Genomic DNA, 6,000 nt, shown 5'->3' on the forward strand with positions numbered 1-6,000 from the left:
AGTAAATAAAAGACGGTACTTCCAATTGGGAGTATCTGCTTTTCTCAGATGACTTAAAGAAAGGTCACATTTGGGGACTGTAATAAGCAATGGTGGGATGGCTGACCATGGGACACTGCAATGTTATCCAAGGACAAACCCAAATTCATACAATTGCGCCTGGACGCAAAGGCAAAAAGGAGCAGTTGCAGATCATCTGTTTTGAAAGAGTATGGCCCACCGAGGAAGGAAAACACAACCCCAGGTGGGATGCTTTGGTAAGGAACGAGGTTTCGAAGAACATAGTAAAGACAGTTGCAAATGGTGAAGGTGCAAAGCAGGTTCATGAGATTCTACATATAAGCTCTGACTTGGGGAGGTGCAGAAAGCCCCAGTGCAGAGTCGAAGTTCTTGATGATGAATGGTGTCCAGCATCTTTAAAGCCGAGGGTCTGGCAAAGCCATAGACCAGTGATCCATAGTCGAGTTTCAATCGAATAAGAGCACGATATACCTTTAACATAGAACATCGATCCGCTCCCCAACTGGTGGTAGAGAGAACACGGAGGATGTTGAGTGCTCTTGTGCATTTGACCTGTAGATACTTAAAGTGTGGTATAAAGGTCAGTTTGTGGTCAAAGATAAGTGCCAAGAACTTGATATCGGGGACCACAGGCAGCGAAACTTCACTGATACAGAGTTCAGGATCAGGGTGAATACCCCTCATTAACCATCCTCTGTAAGGTCTTACAGAGACAGCTCGTCAAAGCAGTTGGACGGTAGTTTGAAGGAATCTTGGGATCTTTCCCAGGCTTAGAGAAAGGTAAGATAAGAGCCTGGCGCCAGGCATCAGGAAAAACATTCTCCTGTCAGATCCGGTTAAAACCAATTAGAAAAATATCAAGAGAAGCAGGAGATAAATGGCGCAGCATGTCATAGTGTACATCATCTGGTCCAACAAATGTACTGCCAGACCGATGAAGGGCCAGTTTTTCAGTTCCACCAGTGTAAAGTTGTTGTTGTTTTAAATTAAGCACAAAGCTACTCAATGGGCTATCTATACTCTGCCAACCATGGGTAGCGAAACCCGGTTTTTTGCGTTGTAAGTCCGCAGACATATAGCTGAGCCGCTGGGGGCTCCACCAGTGGAAAGGGACGATTATAGTCATAGAAACAGTTCGAAAGGAAAAAGGTGAACACGCTGCCCGAGTCTTGATGACCAAGAAGGTGGAGGAACAAGCAGAAGTGCTAGATACCAGGCAAAAGCTTTCACTTAGAGTATTGGCGATGTTCCGGATATCAGCTACTTCTTGGCCATCAGAGAGTAAGATAGAGAGGAGGACAGAATTAAAGTGCCCACTGACCTTTCGAACCCTGTCCCACATAACTTTGGAACTGGTGGTAGAAGATATGCCAGTTGTGAACTTAATCCAAGATTCCTTCTGGCTTTGACGTCTTACTCACCTAGCATGTGCACGCGCCCGCTGGAAAGCGATGCGGTTTGAAAGTGTGGGATATCTACGGAAAATATCCCAGACCCGTTTTTGAGCCTTCCATGCCATGTGACAGGCAGGATTCCACCACGGACGAGGATATAGTGGAAAACGTGTCGAGGTGTTAGGAATACATTGAGCAGATGCTTGAAAATACAGTCAGTTACTGCTGCCACACTGTCGTCTATTGATGGCTGACAGACGATGGCAGGATCAAGTTCTGCGAGAGCAGTGAAAGTGGACCAGTCTGCCTGATCCAGCTTCCACCAGGGCATGCGGGTTTGGTGGCATCGACCACGGCCAGTCTCTCTCAAAAGTATAGTAAAATGATCACTGCTTCGTGGATGAGAAATGCCTTCCATGAAAAATGGGAGAATAATGAAGAGGAGCAAATTGAGAGATCAATATCACTAAAAGACTGACTAGGTGCGTGAAAATAAGTGGAAGAACTAGTATTGAATGAAAAAGGTTGTGATCAGAGAGCATACGCTCTACAGAGCGACCCCTCCTATCACTTCTCCAGAGGGGATGATGTCCATTAAGTCCTCCAGGATTAGAAAGGGAGACGGCAACTGTTCAATGAGGGCATCAAGGTCTGATTAATCATATGTCTCTCCAGGTGACAGGTAGAGAGAACAAACAGTGATGGCTATAGCCTCCAAGGGTGTGTTGAGTGACATAGACAGGGTGGGCACATGCTGATCAACCAACAGTGCCACCCCTCCATGTACTTGTCTATCACACAGCCTGTCATTTCTGTACAGAGAAAACTCCCGAAAGGTGACTGTATCGGCAGGTTTCAGAAATGTTTCTTGTAAGGAAAGACATACAGGATGGTAGGAAGCAATCAGTGTTTTGATGTAATCCAAAATAGAACGCAAACCTCGACAGTTCCATTGTATCAAGGTGGCCTATTTTAATGACGTGTAGGCGAATTGCCTGGAGAACCCTTCTGTTTACGACCACGTCTTTTTTCCTCTCTGTCCCTATTCGGGGGAGGTCTCTCGACCTCCATGAAACTTGCTCTGGGTCGATTGGGCATGTCTTTGTTGTTGGAAGGGGATTCCAGTGACTGAGGACGCGAACGAATGAGCGGTTTGCATCTTAGGGTGGGAGAAAAAGATGTATCCAAAGAAATTCCTGTACCTGGAACCAAAGGATGAGTAGCTTGGGGTTTGTTGGAATGTGTGGGAGAAACAAAGATGTGTGTAGAAGTTGATTAACTTTTTTAACCATGGAAGTCAAAAGGATTTTCATTTGTTTCGAGAACGATTCTCTTGGAGGCACAGAGAGATCTGTCTGCACTCCCACCATAGTTGTAGAACGAAGTGCAGCAGCATATGTCCGTGATGAAGTGGTGGACAGCAATTTCCGAGCCTCAGGATAAGTAATGTTATGAGTCATTTTCAAATGCTGCACCTCTTTTTCCTCCAACCATTTAGGGCAAAAAGGAAAGTAGGAAGGGTGAAAACCATTGTAGTTAACACAATTTGGGTCTGTTTCACACTCATAGGCATCGTGGTCCTTGCCACCACAACGAGGCACATATCAGGGAACCACGACATGACGTCTCTGAGTGACTGAACCTCTGACATTGGAAACATCGGAGAGAGTTTGGAATGTACGGCCGTACCTTGGAATTTACATAACCTGCCTTGATGATGGAAGGTGCACGTGATGATGTAAATATCAAAACGAGGATATTTGTCGGCAGTGTAACTCCATTTTTGCGAGTGGAGATGCGCCTCACTGCAGAACCTCCTTCAGTGGAGAAACCAGCGAGAATCTCTGACTCTGGGACGTTCTTCAAATTCCTCTCAACAATAACACCTCGTGATGAATTCAAAGTAGCATGAGGTGTAACCTCAATAGGTATATCCCCAATTGCCTTTGAATGCAAGAGGAATTCACTGTGTTGAGATGTGGATGTTTCCACCAATATATCACAAGATCAAAGCTTCTTTACTCAGTTTGGAGAGTCAGCAAGTCCCTTCTGAATGAAAAAGGGAGACATTTGCTCTAAAGGTTTGTCTGAATGTGAATGCAATATAAGAAAATGAGGTACATTAGGTGGTACAGATGGTGAGGATTGCTGCTCAGAATCTTCAAGATGTGGTCGTTTGTCTATAGACTGTTTTTTCACTATTTTATTAAGATTTTTAATTGAAGTATCCATAATAAAGAAAGGAAAATTTCGGTGCCCATTGACCTCACCCTCCATGGAGCTCTACGAGGATCGCACCACAATGTCAAGCAAGGACACTGCAGCAACGCCAGGATTTCGTGAACACTATACCCAAACACGAGCATCAGACACAATGTCCACAACACCCATTGAGAACTTCCAACACTGGTACTTGGTTGACCCTAGCCCAAGTGGACCAGCCGACTAACCCACGGGGGGTCACCTAAAGGCCGCCCGTCTACAGGAATTCAAGGCCAAAATGGTGTGTTAGGGGTGGACCCCTCAACCATCAGGATTCTCTCCTCCCCTTGACGGGTCGCCACGCACGGCAAACACGTGGGTGGATGTTTAGATCCCAGAGGAGGTAACCTGAAAGAACAGAACCTTCCCTGTGAGGTCCCCTCACCACATACAGAAATCCACACCGAGAGACCCTAATGTAGCAGTGTAAGACTAGAGGAAAGGCAGCTAGTCATCATACCGACCGCCAAATCTTGGGCTATTCTTTTACAAATGAATAGTGGGATTGACTCTAACATTGTAACGTACCCACGACTGAAAGCACGAGCATGTTTGGTACGACGGGGATTCGAATCGGCGACCCTCAGATTACGAGTCAAACGCCTTAACACACCGGGCCATAAAAGAATGTGCTCATCTCCTGGTAATCGCAGGTGGTCACCCTCGCAAGTACTAACCAGGCCCGACGCAACTTAGCTTTGAGTATCGGACGAGAACCGGCTTTTTTTTTTTTTAATTATTTACAAACCTCTTGAAGAGGCCTCATAATCACATATATTACAAACAAAACATGTACAAAGATCAAATAGACAGTTAAGTATAATTAAATGCACCTCATACTATCTGTAATAGCTCATATCAAAGGACACACAATAATGTAACGTTGTCAGAATAAAATTGAAAGAAAGGATCGATATCATTACAAATAACATACCTGGAATAATCAAAACTTATTTTCTTTCTTAACTGCGCTTTGTGAAATGACAACAGATATAAATGGATATTTTTGGCTAAATGTTGTTTTGAGTTAAGCACAAAGCTGCACAATGGGCTATCTGTGCTCTGTCCACCACGGGTATCGAAACCCGGTTTTTAGCGTTGCAAGTCCGCAGACATACCGCTGAGCCACTGGGGAGCATTTTTGGCTAACCAAATTTTCATAACAGTCATTATACATTATTTAGCTAAAGTAATCAAACACATACATTGTAGGCTGTCATCTTTTATTAATCCGTCTGGAAAGCCCTGTACAACATTTCGCCTCTTCTGATTAACTAGTACTGGTTTTTGAGTGATAAAGAAAATAGTGTCGAAATCTGATGTCCATAAGGGTTGAATCATTGGATACAGGCGATATAAATGTTTCACTGTTTCAGTTTGTTTGTTTGTTTGTTTTTGAATTTCGCACAAAGCTACTCGAGGGCTATCTGTGCTCGCCGTCCCTAATTTAGCAGTGTAAGACTAGTGTAACTCTTTTACCAACGAATAGTGGGATTGACCGTAACTTTACAACGCCCCCACGGCTGAAAAGGCGAGCATGTTTCACGCGATGGGGATGCGAACCCGCGACCCTCAGATTACAAGTCGCACGCCTTAACACGCTTGGCCCTGCCGGGCCCACTGTTTTAGTGTCTTTACCGCAAAGTGTACATAAACCAGTGCCATGTTTATCGTTCGTCATTAAAGCATTGTGATAAAATAAATAATCACATCAACAAAGACAAAACCTTTTAATGGGTGATAAGTATATTTATGTATTTTTTTCCAGTTTGTATCTATTAAAATATCATTCCAAGCAGTAATTTATTCGGTAGCGGGCATGGAGTTCTGGTATAATAACTTAGTTTTTTTTAACATGAAGATTATTCAAGCGAATAACATTTTCGCCATTTGAATCGAACACCCCAAAAATAAATTGTGTCGTTCTTTTAACTGGGGGAATCTCTCTTTCAACCAAGTCTTTATATTCTTCTGGAATAGCATCATATAACATTTCGTAATACTGTCTGACTTGAACAGGTATCACACTTTCAGATACATTCGATAATTGTTTTTAAGGGAAGCCAACGAGGGACAAATTCGTAAGTGAAATCCCTTAAGCGAATTAGTACCGCGCGAATAATCCCATAATGGGAAAAACAAACAAACAAAAAAACATTGAGAAACAGCGGTTGCCGGAAAACAATTTCGGTGTTATTTTGGAAGATTCGACGATACTCAACGAGCGTTTTACATGACTCTAATACTTTACAAAAATATGTAGGAAAATTCATCATGTGTCGTGGAAGATTGTCAATACCCTATATCATGCCTAAGATTTAAA

Source organism: Tachypleus tridentatus, chromosome 12, assembly GCF_004210375.1.
Source record: "Tachypleus tridentatus isolate NWPU-2018 chromosome 12, ASM421037v1, whole genome shotgun sequence".
NCBI lineage: Eukaryota > Metazoa > Arthropoda > Merostomata > Xiphosura > Limulidae > Tachypleus > Tachypleus tridentatus.